Below are 17,133 nucleotides of genomic sequence, written 5' to 3' on the forward strand. Positions count from 1 at the left end.
TTTCTTAGTTAGGGGGATGGTTAAAAAAATGGCTTTTCATGTATGTTGATTAAAACAAAAATGTAATTGAGGATGGCAATATACAAACATTTAGTGATGGAGACAACTGTTAATAAATACGTATATCAAACTAATCTCTGCTTCAAAAGTTATTAAGATACTCATTCATATTAGATTAGGTGGTAATTTACAGACACCGTATCCTTGTATCAGAGAAGTATTATGGAACAGTATATATAAATGAGGGTAGGCAGGAATATTTTTTTAACCATAATAAATTACACATCTATTTAAAAAAAAAAAATCAAACACACCTACTTTAAAGTACAACTCTTTAAATGATTTATTAAAAAAAATTGTATTAAAAATGTTTTCATTCATATAGTCTTGGTCCAGGGTTCACATCTTTGTCAAATGAATCAGAATATATTTTTTTAATAAACAAAAACCCATCAGAGACTTTGTAAACATTGTAAACTCCAGGAGCAGAGGAGTAAAAAGTAGGGCATGTACAGTGCACTTGAATAGTTTCCTGGCATGAATAAAACCTCATTCACCACTTAGTCAAACTCACACGATGAGAAGAATAAATGTTGGATGACCAGCTGGTACGAGGGTTTTGTTGCTGCTCTGGATCATTTGTTTATTTGCTGGAGAACACCTTCATTAAAGAGACACTATGTAACATTTGGACTTGTTTTAAAATCACATTTTCTGCAATAATGGTTTATGGTGATCAAAACTTTATTATTGGAAGGCTCTTACTGTTATTTTTACAATGTTCTTCATAACCTGATACCTTCCCAGGGACTCACATCAACAAACATCAGTGGATCAGAGACAGTGGGTCTGATTCATAAAGAGTGAGCAGAACGAATTTGTGTGTTGAACGTGAACAGCAGGGAAATGTATTAATATTTCAGTAGCTGCGATCTTGTGTGATACTCAGTATGTGTAGAGTTTGTGTAAATTCAAAATTGCACTAAAATTATGTTTGTCACTTTTGGAAATGCACTGTCTTATTCACATTTCGCTTTTTATATTAAAAGTACCCACATTTATTTGATTTAAAATCACATTTAGTTAATTTAGTTGATAATTAGGAGGTTTAAAATCCAGATTATGTTTATGATTGTGATCAAATCGAATCAGTAGATTACACAGCGTTTCTACATGATGAATGTTTGTAAAATAATCATAATAAAACATAAGAATATGGGCTAATGATAGGATAAAAAAATCAAAATATGTAAAGAATCATCAGGTATATTTTCTGATGGAGAGGTACTCTCAATAATGTGAGGGATGTTCTCGTCAGCACGTGATATTTTGGACTGTGAGATAACACCTCCTTAAACTCAAGTGTTTCTTTTCCTTTTTCAGCCGAGACTTAGTCGGCAAACTTCCAAAACCCTTCAGCGTTACATTCTGATATGACAGTTATGTAAGGATTATTAACAGCATTTGTCACATCGATGCACCTTGACTGTCTTTCCACAACTAACAGAAGAAAATAAAATGTTTAGTTTTTCTGAAGTTTTGTAAATAAATGCAAGCACAAACTGAAATGTTCTGACACCAGGGGGAGTCCGAAATTATATTTTTAATCACGCGAATCGAGGCTGTTAGGCTTTTATAAAGCGGCCTCAATAAAACCAATCACAGTCCTGTTCTGAAAAGGTTTCTGCTTGTTCATTCAACGCATATCAGATCCTGGCACATGTTATCCATCAGCTCTTCAGAAAGCTGCATCAATATTAAAAGTAAATAAGTATCTTTCAACAGATGAATCCTGTCAATGTAAATAGTATCAGGCAGTGTATACATATACCTGCGGCATCTTTCCAGTGCAGGTCGGTCAATCCTCTCTTCTCGGATGACTTAATTAAAGGCCGCACCGCGACCATGTTTCATTTAGCCTTTGACTGGATGCCAAACTCTTCCTTTAGAAACCCAAGTGTCCAGTAAGTGAATTTATGGATAGCTGCATGCGGTTGTGTCAAGGCTTCATTTAATAAAAAGCTCTTGTGCACTAGGAACGTGTAAGTAAGTAAGTAAGTAAGTAATATTTATTTATATAGCGCTTTTCGAGACCTATTCTTCTAACCGAAAAAAACAACCACCTTCTTGATTATCAAAAACCCCGACTAACAAGTCAAACATCACTCCCTCTCATGGAACTCTTTAATATAGTTACATGCATTAGCAGGTTTTTCTTTATGTTCATCTTGCATTTTCAAACCACACATCAGTGGTATGCTTACAGTCTTTGCTTTTTAATACCTTGTTTTAATCCATCTGCTTTATGTTTGTAGTGGGTTCTGGGACCATCATAATAGTGATACAGATGGAAAGAAATTCCCAGTTAAGGGAATCCATCAAAGAGCTACAGTAATTTGAAACGTGGGGGCTAAATAAGCAGCACTGATGATGAATGGATGCAAATAATCTGACTGGGGTAGCTGTGTTGTTTTTTTTGGCATTGAAAAAAGTAAAAAGAAATTGCGGATAAAGGGTTTGGCAAACAGTTTTCATCATTTCTACAGCTGCGTAGGCTTGTTATTTTGTTATCCTAGCAACCTGTTATGATAAATTGTTGTCTGACATCAATCCTGAATTCATCTTTGCACTGAAGTTCTGCATTGCCAGATTGGGGTATTCATGGTTCTAGTATTTTCCTCTCGCTGCAGAAGAAGATGGTTGTTGATTTACAGACGAGATCGATAGACAGTTACACAGAGATCTTCATACAGATCTGTTATACAGTCATGGGGGGAAAAAAAGGAACAAAATATCTCTTCAAACGTTCTACAGTGCGGTGAGAGGAGCTACTGCTGTTGTTCCTCTTCTGAGCAGCCACAGTGTCATGCAGAGGGTGTTTGGAGTTACTCAGGGAGCCCTGCATAAGAGCCCTCAGCCTCCTCTCGAGCTCAGCACCCACGGAGCGCACACTTGTTTCCATCACAGAAACACATTTCCTGATCTTCCCGTCTAGCCGGTTACTGTCTCACGAGGTCAGGCCTCCGCCCCGACACACAACCCCGGAGAAAATGTGTTTGCTACGACAGACTGATAGAAATAAGTGTAACATCTGGCACAGCTCACATCAAAAGACCTCAGCCTCCTCAGGAAGAAGAGTCTGCTCTGACCCTTCGTGTCCACCGCACTCGCCTGGGCTGACCGGTCCAGTCTGTGATCCAGGTGGACTCCCAGGTACTTGTAGAACTGGACCACATCAATGAACTGTCCATTCACTTTGAAAGGCTCATGGGACGGACGGATGGGTGATGGATGATGGATGCATTCGGGTTTCAGACCATTTCTCTCACTCCAGTTTGAGAAAGCATTGACCAGTACTTGGCATCATCCCCTTCCTTTACAAATGCCACAACAGCGGTATCAACTGAGTACTTTGGTACGTGGCATGTAGCAGAGTTGTGTCCAAAGCCTGTGGTGTAAATTGTGACGAGGAAGTGGGCTAGAACAGTACCCTGTGGTGCTCCTGTATTGCTCACAACAATTCCAGACACACTCATCCCTAGCCTGACATACTGAGACCATACAGGTGAGGTTGTTACAGATCCAGTTAGTAAAAATATAATAGAATAAGATAAAATAAGATACGATTTGATACGATACGGTATTATGCTATACTGCTGTTATGTTGACATCTTTCTGAGCTGTTGGTTTTGGTTAAAAAACATAGGTGTGGTCGTCAATTTCAGAAGTGTTTGTTTCTCTAGTAAAAAATACAGTATATGTATGTAAAATATATAGGTTGCTTCATTTTTTTGATAAGACCTTCTGAGAATGAGAACAGGCTTATACATTCACAGAAGCATTTTAATTACCAAGCATAACAAAAGTGTCAGCATTTCTTAACTGATAAGAACAGATGTATATATATATAATACATGAATGAGCTCACAGGAACGTTTTGTGCAATAAGTCATTCAAGCAGACTTATTTATTTAATTTAACTGATTTATTAAAATCAACGTGACATTTGAACAAAAATATGAATGTAAAACATAGAATTTCGTTTCTTATATGGTTGGGAATACATTTACTTTAATTGTATTTATTTATTTTAATTTATATAGTTGTAATTGTCGTTTTTTCAAATGATTTTAGATAGGTCATTATTATGTATTTTCCATTTACTGAAATATAAAAAAATAGTGTTTTCTTGTTTATTTATTCGATTTAAAATTGTAATTATCTATTGTATCTACTAGTCATTTTTGATAAAAGACACTTTCAGTACGATCCACTGTCTATGCCTGCATATTATCAATAAACATAGTCATATTTTATTTTATTTTTATTTTTTTCATCTTGTGAAATTGGTTTTGTCTGGATTAGTGCTTGACTTTTAGAACTGCAAAATGAATTGTGGAGGTAAAGGTCAAACACACAAGCACAGGTTCCCAAAAGACCGGCTAATAAAACGAGGTCAATAACAATAGCCTCTTGTCTAATTACTTTAATCTCTTTGTCGGCTACTGTTCATGGGTTGTCCATAAAGACACAAGGTTTTCATGGACAAAGAGGCTACATGCAGTTTAGTATCTTTTAGAAAAACCCTGAGACCCCTCAGAGGAGAGCGGTAACTAACGCTGTGGTCAGCAGATGTGAAGCCAAGCACACAAACAGCCCAGATGAATGAGTTATAGTCGGCTTTAATGAAGGCACTCGGGGAGTTGGGATGAATGGGGGAAGCAGAGCAGTGATTACTGTTGGTGAGCACGGATGAATGAGTCGTGGCTGGTAGGTCCAGCAGGCAGGAAGTCAGAGGTTACAATGAAACTACACAGCGTTTAGAAAGTCCAGCTCAGATAGTGAAAGTAGAGCCACAAGCCTAAATCTAATGACTTGAGAATCGAAGAGTGTTTATATAATTTCCAGTTCCACTCGGGATGTTGCCTGAGGTCGTCATCAACCAGCAGCATCCTTCTCCTAACATCACCTGGAAGCTCCGACCGTGCATCTATCAGCAGCAAATGGGCAATATTAAACGGCTCACTGGCTTTGCAAAGCCTCAAAAGTGTTGTGGAGGGAGTCATCGTTCTATAGCTCACTAACCCGCCGCTCCCTGGCCAAAACAAGACCACAGCCCCGCCACAGCAATAACTCACAAGGTTAGCTCCTTAGATCCGACATTGTTTTTATAGCCCTTTACCACGAAGAATTATGTTCTTTTGAAATTAACAGCATGTAGTATTTTCAAGATAGTGGTTGATACCACACACGGTGTGTGCAATGTCCAATTTAAGATATTTCTTGACCCTTGTTTTTCCTCTGGGTCACGGTGAACGACCTCTAGCACTGCATATGTGTTTATGGAAGTCTGACAACACAAAGATACTATAACAACAAGGGATACTATAAACACTTTTGTTTTTGGGCTTTGGGTCACCTTGGCCCTGTGATAACACAAGGTACTGAACCTTTCAAACAAAAGCATCAGACTTAGACTATAGAAGCATAGCATAGCATAGCATAGCATAGGATAGCATAGCATAGCATAGCATAGCATAGCATAGCATAGCATAGCATAGCATAGCATAGCATCAGAAATCAATCTAGGTGGTACACATGGATGCACATAAAGAGTTTAAATTGTGACACAGTTTTGACTCATTATGGAACAGATGCAGATAAATGAACCTTTCGAAACATTATCCCATAAGATTTATTTAGTTTAACATGAGGGACCTTTAGTTACTATTTGATTATACAAATAAAATGTTAAAGGGAGGTCGATTTTAATTGAAAATGCCTGCAGTCAGCGTTGTTATCGATGAGGTAAGATAGCAAGTACAACTTTCAGTCCTTTATTTTATAATTAAAAGTGACTTCATTTAACAGTTTTCTCTTGTCTGTTTTATGGGGTGGTATGGTTAAGATAATGACCAAATAAAGGCAAGTAAATTAATAGAAAGGTGTCTGGGAATTTGCCTGTTTGAGACCTTGGCTCCTTAAACTGTTGGAGTGATGTGATATGAAGCCTAAATAGGTCATTGTTACAGAGTGGTATAGAAAACTGTGAAGACTATCTAATGCATCAAATCAGAGCGATGACAAACATCAGTAAAATGATCAAGATATTAACAGACGTATAGAGATATAGAGATATTGAGATTAAATATGATTATAGTTGATCAAGATGCTAACAGACGTTTAGCGATATAGAGATTAAATATGATTATAGTTGATCAAGATGCTAACAGATGTTTAGCGATATAGAGATTAAATATGATTATAGTTGATCAAGATTCTAACAGACGTTTAGCGATATAGAGATTAAATATGATTACAGTTGATCAAGATGCTAACAGACATTTAGCGATATAGAGATTAAAAATGATTCTAGTGGATCAAGATGCTAACACACGTTTAGCGATATAGAGATTAAATATGATTATATTTGATCAAGATGCTAACAGACATATATTGAGATTACATATGATTATAGTTGATCAAGATGCTAACAGACGTTTAGTGATACAGAGATTAAATGTAATTATAGTTGATCAAGATGCTAACACACGTTTAGCGATATAGAGTTTAAATATGATTATAGTTGATCAAGATGCTAACAGACGTTTAGTGATATAGAGATTAAATATTATTATAGTTGATCAAGATGCTAACAGACGTTTAACTTTATATAGAGTATAGAGATTAAATATGATTATAATTGATCAAGATGCTAACAGACGTTTAGCGATATAGAGATTAAATATGATTATAGTTGATCAAGATGCTAACAGACGTTTAGCGATATAGAGATTTAATATGATTATAGTTGATCAAGATGCTAACAGACGTTTAGCGATATAGAGATTAAATATGATTATAGTTGATCAAGATGCTAACAGACGTTTGGAGATATAGAGATTAAATATTATTATATTTGATCAAGATGCTAACAGACGTTTAGTGATATAGAGATTAAATATTATTATATTTAATCAAGATGCTAACAGACGTTTCGCGATATAGAGATTAAATATGACTATAGTTGATCAAGATGCTAACAGAAGTTTAACTATATATAGAGTATAGAGATTAAATATGATTACAGTTGATCAAGATGCTAACAGACGTTTAGGGATATAGAGATTAAATATGATTATATTTGATCAAGATGCTTACAGACGTTTAGCGATATAGAGATTAAATATGATTATAGTTGATCAAGATGCTAACAGACGTTTGGAGATATAGAGATTAAATATGATTTTAGTTGATCAAGATGCTAACAGATGTTTGGAGATATAGAGATTAAATATGATTATAGTTGATCAAGACGCTAACAGATGTTTAGTGATATAGAGATTAAATATTATTATATTTGATCAAGATGCTAGCTGACGCACAGCGATATATAGATTAAATATGATTATAGTTGATACAATCAAGATGCTGTTTGGAGATATAGAGAGTATAGAGATTAAATGTGATCATAGTTGATCAAGATGCTAACAGACATACAGAGATGAGGAGAGTATAGAGATTAAATATGTTCGTAGTTGAACCAGTTTGCCACCAGGTGTACAACATGTGCATTTGCCGACGCAGCAAAGAGCATCAATATACTTGATTGCCCTTCAAGATTCCCAGCTCTGATTCAACAAGGTGTCTGACTCAAATGTGCTAGAGTCCAAATATATGGCTGCCCATAAATGACATCGCAGGAAACGCTCTAGACCTCTTTAATCAGTGGAGCAGTAGAATCCACACAACGCTGAGGTCGCACTTCTGACGTATATACAGTACATAGAGATAAAATAGTAGGTGTGTCATTATGTGTCTATCTGTCTGATCTAAAACTTTTTCTTTTACTTCCAAAATGCTCTACAAAAGCATATATTATTTATTATTCTGACCCATCTGAAGGTTTTAGGGTAGAGGTAAAGTAGATCAGTTTTTGGGTAAGGGGGCACAAGGGGGGCAGGAGACACCCATGAAAACAAACACCTCCAATTTGAATCATATTAAAACCAGTATTTATCATTACTAAATAAGGGAGATTTTAGCTTGTTTTATTATTTGTAAGGGGGCGCAGAGGGAAGCAGAAGACCACCCTTTATTTTATTGGACAAACAAATGTTTTGGGGTGATTGATTTTAACTGAAAAATTGCTAACCCTGTTATTTCTCAATTTTATCGTAATGATTTCATGATACTGCTTTTTACTTTTGATTGTTTTTATCGTAGAATTTTATTTTATTTTTCCTCTTTAACCTGTATGTCTCCTTCAGAGTCGTGAAAGGGGCTCCTAAATAAAATGTTTTATCAGGCTCAGAATCCGTAAATGTTATTGCCAGTGATGTAAACACAACAAGGGAATTTATTTGTGGTGTCAGTACGTAATAATAGAATAAAATAAGATTACAAACAACATAAGCAATAGAAAAATAGAACCATGAACCGAGGCAGCCATTCTGCAGCACCTAAGGTTTTTACAACATTAATACAAGTATTTTCTCCCGGTAAAAAAAAATTTTTCTATGCGACACTGAGATTTCCTCCTAGAGTCCCTTCTTCCTCTTGTCTCGTCAAAAGCCGCAGATGCACTTTTGATCAGATGTCAGGACACTTTGAACTGTAGCTGAATGATGCTTGAATTGGGAGCAAATTAGCTGAAATTTGACTAATGAGACATTCTCATAGGAGTGCGTGGAAAAGATTAATACGACAAAGGAGCTTGTGATTTCAATGGAGAGAAAATGTAATTATAGATTATTAAGTATATAATCATGCAGGATGTAGACTCGTTATATGAATTCACAAAAGTGTTTTCGGAAGACTGCACTGAAAAAATGTGAGGTATCTTCAAGTAAACTTTACTTGCGTGTACAAGTTAACTTTGCTAGCAACTTCAAGTCATTTACTAATGATTACGAACATGGTCATTGACTTTCAGACTCTCCAAAGCTTTACTTAAAGTTCAACTAATGTGTTGATTTAAGTGTGTCTTAAATAGATCTTGGACCTCTATTATACTCATCAGTATGTATCTTTTTTGTTTGTCCAAAATTCTCGGTTCATGTACAGGGACAATTAAACTTGTTATTTATTTTATTTCATGAGTAGTTTTATTACATAGCTGAACTATTATAATTAAATTCTCACGGATCCGTATAATTAGAAGGTAAAAATTTTGAAAGTCATCCTAGTATATATCATTCCTTTATTTCAGTGTGTTGTATTCAACTTTTTTTTTGTACCTTGAATACAAGATTAAAAAATATAAAACCAAGTCCTGAACATGAGTCCACACGAGGACATCAAAATGGCTGTGTTCTCTACCTTGAGCCGCTTCTGAAATAGAACGATTAGAAAAGGGCGGAAACATGATAAAAGTGTTGCTGGTTCTGGATGATAAGCTGCCAACGTGTCGGCAGCAATTTGACTGCGCGTGACAAGCAGTCGCTTCTTTGATAATTGATTCCAACATGGACGCTTAGAAACGGCTGCTTCTTTTGACATATGGTCTATTTACCCTCAGCTGCACAGTTGGAAACATGATTAAATATCAAAAACAGGTGGACGGCTGCAAAAAGATGAAGAATGTTCATTTTCACTTTGAGCCTTGTCAGATATTTTCAACTTTTCTACGAGTCAGCTAAGAAACAGCTCATTAAATGTTAACTGACTGCAGAGATATTTCAAACATATTTCCCTCTACACGTCATCAAATTTCAATTCTCTCCTCTTGCGGGATGCATAAAAGCTCTATCTTTCCATCTGTTGTAATGATTCCTGCTGTGTCTTAATAGGTATCAGCCATCTCAAATACTTATATATACCCAGTATATCAAAACTTCAAATATGTTTCCCTTTTTAATTTACTATCAAAACTAGTAGCATAAATATAATCGTTGTCGAGAACCGAATTGTCTGCCTTCAAATAAGAAGAGGGATTTAATGCTCTTTTTGTGTTATGTCAGGGTCAAGGTGACTCGAAGGCCCGAAAACAAATGTGTTTGTGGTATCACTTGTGTTTTCTCTGAGTCAAGGTGAACCTGGCTTCCATATATACATATTCAGTGATGGAGGTTGTTCACCTTTAACAAAAGGCAAAAAAGGGGATACCATAAACCCTTTTTTTCACACCTTCGGGTCACCTTGACCCTGAGATTACACAAGGGATAGGTTGTTTCATACTTTCAGTAAGACTGTCTACATAGAGTGATGTTTGCGGAAGCCAGACTGAAACTTCTCAAGGGGTTCATCTTGCTCACCAGTGCTGATCTATCAGCCAGAGTCACAGGGTTAAAGGAGGACCAGAGGCTGGAGACAGGCTCAGTGCATCAACATTAATACTACTGTATACTAGGACAGTATTTTCCGATACTGAAAATGTATAAACAACTTATATAAACTTGGACCCGTTTGGGTTGAACAAATGCCTAACAAGACAAGAACAACATAAAAATAAAACAAAAGAGTTGTTTACCTGTCCAGTACCTGGGAAGTTGTAAAATTGAAGTTACCAATGGGCATTTCTGAGTTTTCAACCAGTGTGTACTATATATAAATACATATTTTCTCTCTCCTGAACTACATCCTTGTTGCCCAGACTGACCATATACAGTTTGAAGAGTAAAATCACTTAAATATAGTTTTACAAGAAAAAATAAGGAATTGTGTTGTATGTACTTCTTTTGGGGCCAAAACAACACATTTTCCAAATTGACCCAATTATTATTATCTTAGAGTTTTGGTGGCTATCCAAGTGAATGCTCATTTATAAAGTGTAACGACATTTCTAGGATACAGATCAAATCTATTATAATTAATTGTGATGAGTCTGATTCCACCAAAGACAGGTCTATTCTCGCAGTTAATCCATTGGTCGTCTCAAACGCTGACAGATGTTTTCAAGGACAATGGCTTCAAGGGATAAATCAGTAGAAATCGTCGATGTTAATGGTTCTGCCCAATCACAGATAAAAGTGCAACAGTCCAGCCGTTGTCATCATCTACTCATCCTGAAGCTGTCGGCTTCGCTGATGCCGAACGTTCGCAGCTGATTATGGGCAATTTAGGCACAATTATCTTTCCATTTTCACAAAGAAATGGTGCAAAGATTTTATTGACACGGAGCAAAGGAGGATCCAGTTTCTGTAAAACTGTTAAATGCTTCAACAGAACTGTGTCTTAGTATTTCTTTTCAGTTCAAACTCGAAAAAACATTTCCACAGTTTCCATTGGAATGGCCAGAAATATTGTTTCAGAAGGTTAACAGCTACTTAAAAATGCTGTTTTTGTTGGCGTGCTGCCAGATATGTCAGCGTATTGACTTCTGCAGGATTCCCTAACGTAGCCGCTCAGCTGCCTGAGTAAAAGTGAAGGGGACAAAGCGATCGATGGCCTTGCAACTCAGACATGAAGCTGACGTTTCCAGCTGCCTTAAGAGACTTTCTGTGCGCGCTGGTGTGATGGAACTGTTCTCCCTCAACTCATTGATGAATCCACTTTCTTTATTCAGATCGCAGGGGCAGGTGCTGAAGCGAAGAAGTCCAGATTCGCCCCAGTCCCCCACTCGTGAACAAGACCCAAGATAGAATTTTGAAGAGCTGATCCTCATCCCGACTTCTAAAGTAGTGTGTAATGTCTTTTTATTGTGTTAATGTCCCTTACATTACAAGAATACATGTTTTTATTTTTGTAAAAACTTGTTTTTATCATTATTTTAGGTAGATAATAACATGATAATCATATGACTTAAAACTGTGGTGTGGGCGAGACACTGTTCTCAATTGTTCAACTCTTGAATGGACGATAAAGTTTTGATAAGCTGCTCTCTCCACAAGTCCATCACTCTCACGGGTCAGCACGCCACAACAACCTTGATATCAGCAGAGGCTTCTCTGTAAACTGCCTCATCAGCACGAACGCTGAGACGACCCGAGACATGAATATTCATGAGCGATGACTCACTGCTGTTGTGTAGCTCAGTGGATGGAGGAGAGATTCTGTCAAGCGTACTGACACTGATCTCCAGTGACTCTGGTCCACCTTTTTCATTCAAGAGTTCAATAAACTAGCAAAACAACAAGTGACTAAAACCCCCCGTCTGGTTTGCCTGTGGATGGAATCTGGCATGACTTCTTTGGATTCTCATGTTTAATGTTGGCTAGACATGATTTATTTGTTTAGGAGCATTAAGTACAGATGGATATCGTATAGATTTCCACTGTCATACACATTGTCTTTTTAAATTTTGTCAATTTTAACGGAATGAGTAACATTCTATCAATAGACTTTTGGCGTTTATTTGTGTGTATGCATGTTAGTGTTTGCCAAGCCAGTTCTGAAACAGAGCGAAAGTGCTGAGAATCATTGTCATGACCATTGATTTTAAAATATTTGTCTTGGGAGTAAACAAATTAATCGGGGGAAATGGCACCAAAACTGAAATGCGGCGCCAATTTTTGTTGGTTGTTTTTCAGTCTGGTTGTTGCCATTTATGACAGAACTGATTATTATTACTTATCCCTTATTTTAATTATAGACACTATGTTCTTTTGAATATAATGAAGGATATTGCAAAGCAGTTTTATTTCATAACACAAATAAAAAAGCACAACAATTAAACATATTAAATGCATTTTAATTAGTGATGTTCTGACAAAGCTTCATGAAGCAGTGTTATTATTTTCAAATTCCACTAGATGGCGGTCTCTGCACTATTTTCCTTTGTTTTGAACAACTGTTGTTATGAAACATCACATCATTTTTAAACTGATGGCGCCACCTACTGACCTCTGAACACCATGACACCGCTTCATGAAGCTTCATCGGCTAACAGTTAGTCTTTTACATAGTTACTTTACTTTCTTCTCCATTTTTACGGCTCAATGAGTTGTTGATAACTTCAAATGTTGCTCCAACCAACTCCAATATTGATGTGGACATACAATTTTTGTCGTTTTTTTCCTTGTGTCGTCTCTTGGTCAAGATGAGCGACATCCATGTCTTCCAGAAATACATATACAGTGGTGGAAGTCGTTCACTTTGACCTAGTGACATCACAAGGGATACCACAAACACATTTGTGTTCGGGCCTTCGGGTCACCTTGACCCAGAGATAACCCAAGGGTTAACAATAATTAGCTGTTATTCTTTCTTTTGTTGCAGCTGAATCAGTGCGTCATCTCTTATCTCTTCATCTGAGGTCAAAGTTCATTCTGCTAAGAAAAAAACAAAACACTAACAGGACACATAGGGTGTGATGTTGTGCCCGAGGCAACTCACGCAAGAGGCAGGAAACGACACAACATAAAAATAAAAACAATTAGTGGAAAGAATGTTTCCTGAAAGTGGGTGGAATGGATTTGTCCGCATCAACCGGGCCAAACCTGGACCTGATCTCTGAGGCTATTTATTTGTATATACAACTATCAACTGTCTTTAATCAGATCGCAGGGGCCGGAACAACAGTTTAAGATTTTTGAAGAGCTGATCCTCATCCTGACTACTAAAGAAGTTATATTGTGTCAAACCATTTGTTTATATTGTGTTAATGTCCCTTACATTACTACAAGAATATATATACTATATAATAATATCCATGGTATTGCTTATTCGATTCTGAAAGGTGTTGACCAGATTAGTAGTTGTCTTGTTCCTCTTGGCACATTAAGGCCTGTTCGATAGTGAGATACCTTAATCCAAAAATCTCTGGGTGTCTTCCAGATTCCGGTGTGTTGAAAAAAAAAAGCCCACATTAAACAGATCTGCAGTGAAAATGAGGTTGGGGACCCGTGATCTAATTGGGCAGACGCCAAAATACAAGATCAAATAATCCTCTTATTTGTGGATCACAAACAACAATTCTCTGCTCCATTATTCACGTTGTTATGGTTCTGTAGAGGCATGTTCTATCCTGGACTGCTTCATACGTGTTCCTAAAAAAAGACTCTTGAACCTGAGTCAGTGCGACAAAACAACGTCTAGACTTCACCCCCCACAGGTAGTCTGTGGCCACAGATTTAGGGTTGAGTTATTTTCTTCCCAGACATCTGGGTCGGCCATTAATAGAAGCCGTCCTCTTTCTGAAGCCACAGCAGGGGCGGTTCTGAACACAACTGAGCGACACACTCGTTGTCAAGACGAAAATAGAAGCGCTGAGGTGAACACGTGTCCACTGAATCAATCCCAGTCTATTTCCAGCATATATTTGTTGCCATTTTTAAATCCATCACCGGAGAAGGGCTTCATTTGACTCACTGCAACGGACAAAAGAAAGTGTATCGCTGACCTCTTTCTCTCCTCTATGAGCTTGTGTCCCTTCCACCCTTTCTCCACTGTTCCCCAGGTGGAGAGATAAGAGTCCCAGACCCTACCATGCGTCTCCGCTATCAGCGCTTTGTGAAAATAAGAAAAAAAAAAAAGAACGGATGTTCTAGAATTCAATTACACAAATCAAAATTCTAATGGATGGCAGTAATCCGATCTGACATGATCTACTTTCTCTGGGTCCCTAAGCAGCAACACAATTAAAACGGAAGAAAAGAAATAATGGATTAGTGTGTGGAGAAAAGCCATTTCACTGTGGAGGGGCTTCATTGTGTGTACATTTATAATGAAGGAGTGTGAATCTGAGAAGGCGCTTCGCATTTTCTTCAGTTAGCCTTTAGCTCCTAGCATCTTTTAGCAATGGAATACTATTAATAATAAAATCGTGTTTTAATTGTCATTTATTTGATGTCATTTGTAAGGGGATGCTAAAGGGTATTAGATCACCAATGCATTGATCTTGTTCACCTTTTAAATGAAAGAAAGAAAGACTTGAAGTTCCTTTTTGTGTTCATGAAACCCTTTTTTTTTTACGCAACGTTTAGTGAAGCGATCACGCTATCGCGTTCTCCTCCGAAGCCCGTTGGAGCAGAAAAGTGGCAACGGTGCAGTGTAAATAGAATACACTGGAGCATGGCTGAAGGGGGAAAGGCAGCCAACATCAGAGGACACATGACCACCAGGGTCCAAAACCAACCCCAGATGGGGCTCATCGGTGGCAACATAAGTCACCTTGAGCACGGAACTGTGCTCTGATGTCGAGGCCTGAAAATATCAGTGTGACATTTTCAGTAGCTATGCTGTAGTATTTTTAGTCATTATTCCATGTGTTTTCATTGAATTAAACATACTTTATATCTGCTGGATAAGACGAACAATTACTAGAACCCGTCACTGACTTTGACGTGCATCTCTTGTTCGACATCCAGGAGGAAGCTCGGCGCTCGACAACCTGACTCGCCTGTCATCTCATCATCACCTGGACCCGACTCACACCTTCATCCAATTATTTATCTTTGACGTCGCAGTGGAAGGTGTCGTGACGAGGTCGAAAGACACTCGATGGAACCTTGTTCTTTCAAGACACAATAGGTTAGACGTGTGATTATTGTTGGATTCTTACTGTGGCTCTTGTGAAAATGTCACAGCGAGAGGAATTATTTTCACCACACTTTCAATTATTAAATCAGTACAAGGGTGATACTTTCCTATAAAGCAGGCATTTGGTCTCTGTCCGAAACAGTTTTCTGAGCAATCAAATGAAAAAAAGACAAAACCGGTTTGATTTTATTTTGTAGTAGAAGATATGGAGCTTTTATTTTTAACTTTGTACTAATTGACAGACAGAAAATAAAACATTGAATGCCAAAGAGCCCCTTTTCCCTGTACATTTATCAAGAAAAAAATGCGAAACGTTAATATATCACCCCTTCAAATGAACGTATGAGTTATTACGAAGACACTGTTTCTTTAATTGATTGAAATCATAGTTTCTTAGCACGAAATGCACTTATAAAGACATTTTTATCTGACGGTTAGAAACTTAATATCTAATTAAACCACAAACAAATAAACCTGTATATATATGTATTACTACCTCACAGTATTTCGATCCTGCTGAAGTGAAAGTGAGGAGAGACGGCAACAATTCTCATCCCCGCAAAGACAATTAAAAACGTTTTTTATCGCCAGTCAGCCACAGTTTATACAGGAATGCTCCCTTATATGTTTGAACGTGCGAACGATGGACCTGCGGGAAGACCTCGGAGCATCTTCTAAATGGCTAAATCAATAGACGGGTAATGAGGGATGGCCACGCGGAGGCATGGTGGAGGAGAATCATATTACTGCGCTGGCCATTCCTTGACACTTCTCCTTCATTTCACCTTGTCGTCGTTCCTCAGCTGTCCTCTCACCCCTTTTCTCTCCGCATTGAGTGATCGTCATCCTGTTGTCAGGTGACCGTTCATACTCGGACGAGCGCTAACAGGAGGAGGCGTTGTTGTGTCCATCTCTGGAGCACCGGGTTCTTGTAGCTTCGACAGTGAAGGACGACCAAAACTGCAGCTCAGTTGTATGAGGATGTGTCGAAGCAGTTTGCAAATGATGACGAAAAGCATTAAAAGACAGACTGAGGAATCAATCTTTCCATCATGTAGTCAGCACATCCGTCTAAAATAACTTCAGGATTGCTATGATTTCATAAACTCCAGACTGAGCATGTTCTGAACGACATTCCGTATCAAACTAGTCATCCAAGAGGCCAACTTGTCTTTCCATCTCCACCTTCCATGCGTCGACTGATGGCGGTAAAGCAACAATAAAACATCAGAAGCCTATGTAATATGCATGATTATGTGTCGGGCTGTGAGATGTTTTAATAGCTCTGACATTAAACATCCGGCTATATAGCTCTGCTCTGGAATTGTGTTGTTGAAATAAGCAGTCTGCCACGGTTCAGTGCACGCCGTAATGGCACCGTTGTCCATCCACAATATGGCCGCTTTGATTGCCTTGTCAATGTGGTACTTCTGTTAGACCGCCCGCCTATATAAGGCAATCCTGACATGCGTTCCTTTTATGTTCTTCTTCAATTTCTGCTTTTACTATCTGACTTTACAGAGGATGGTTCGCGTAAGAAAAAAGCAAAATGGCTCAGGCCGTGACATCCCCGTTATTCCAGCCTCTGTTCGTTCTCATGTCTGTAAATATAGACTTCCAGTTGTGGAGGATACAACAAACGTGGAGATGTTTCAGACAGTTCTCGAAATAGAATTGAAGTGAATGTTTTCGTCAGACAAGGAACTTTTCAAA

Source organism: Callionymus lyra, chromosome 13 (assembly GCF_982586985.1).
Source record: "Callionymus lyra chromosome 13, fCalLyr1.hap1.1, whole genome shotgun sequence".
Classification (NCBI taxonomy): domain Eukaryota; kingdom Metazoa; phylum Chordata; class Actinopteri; order Syngnathiformes; family Callionymidae; genus Callionymus; species Callionymus lyra.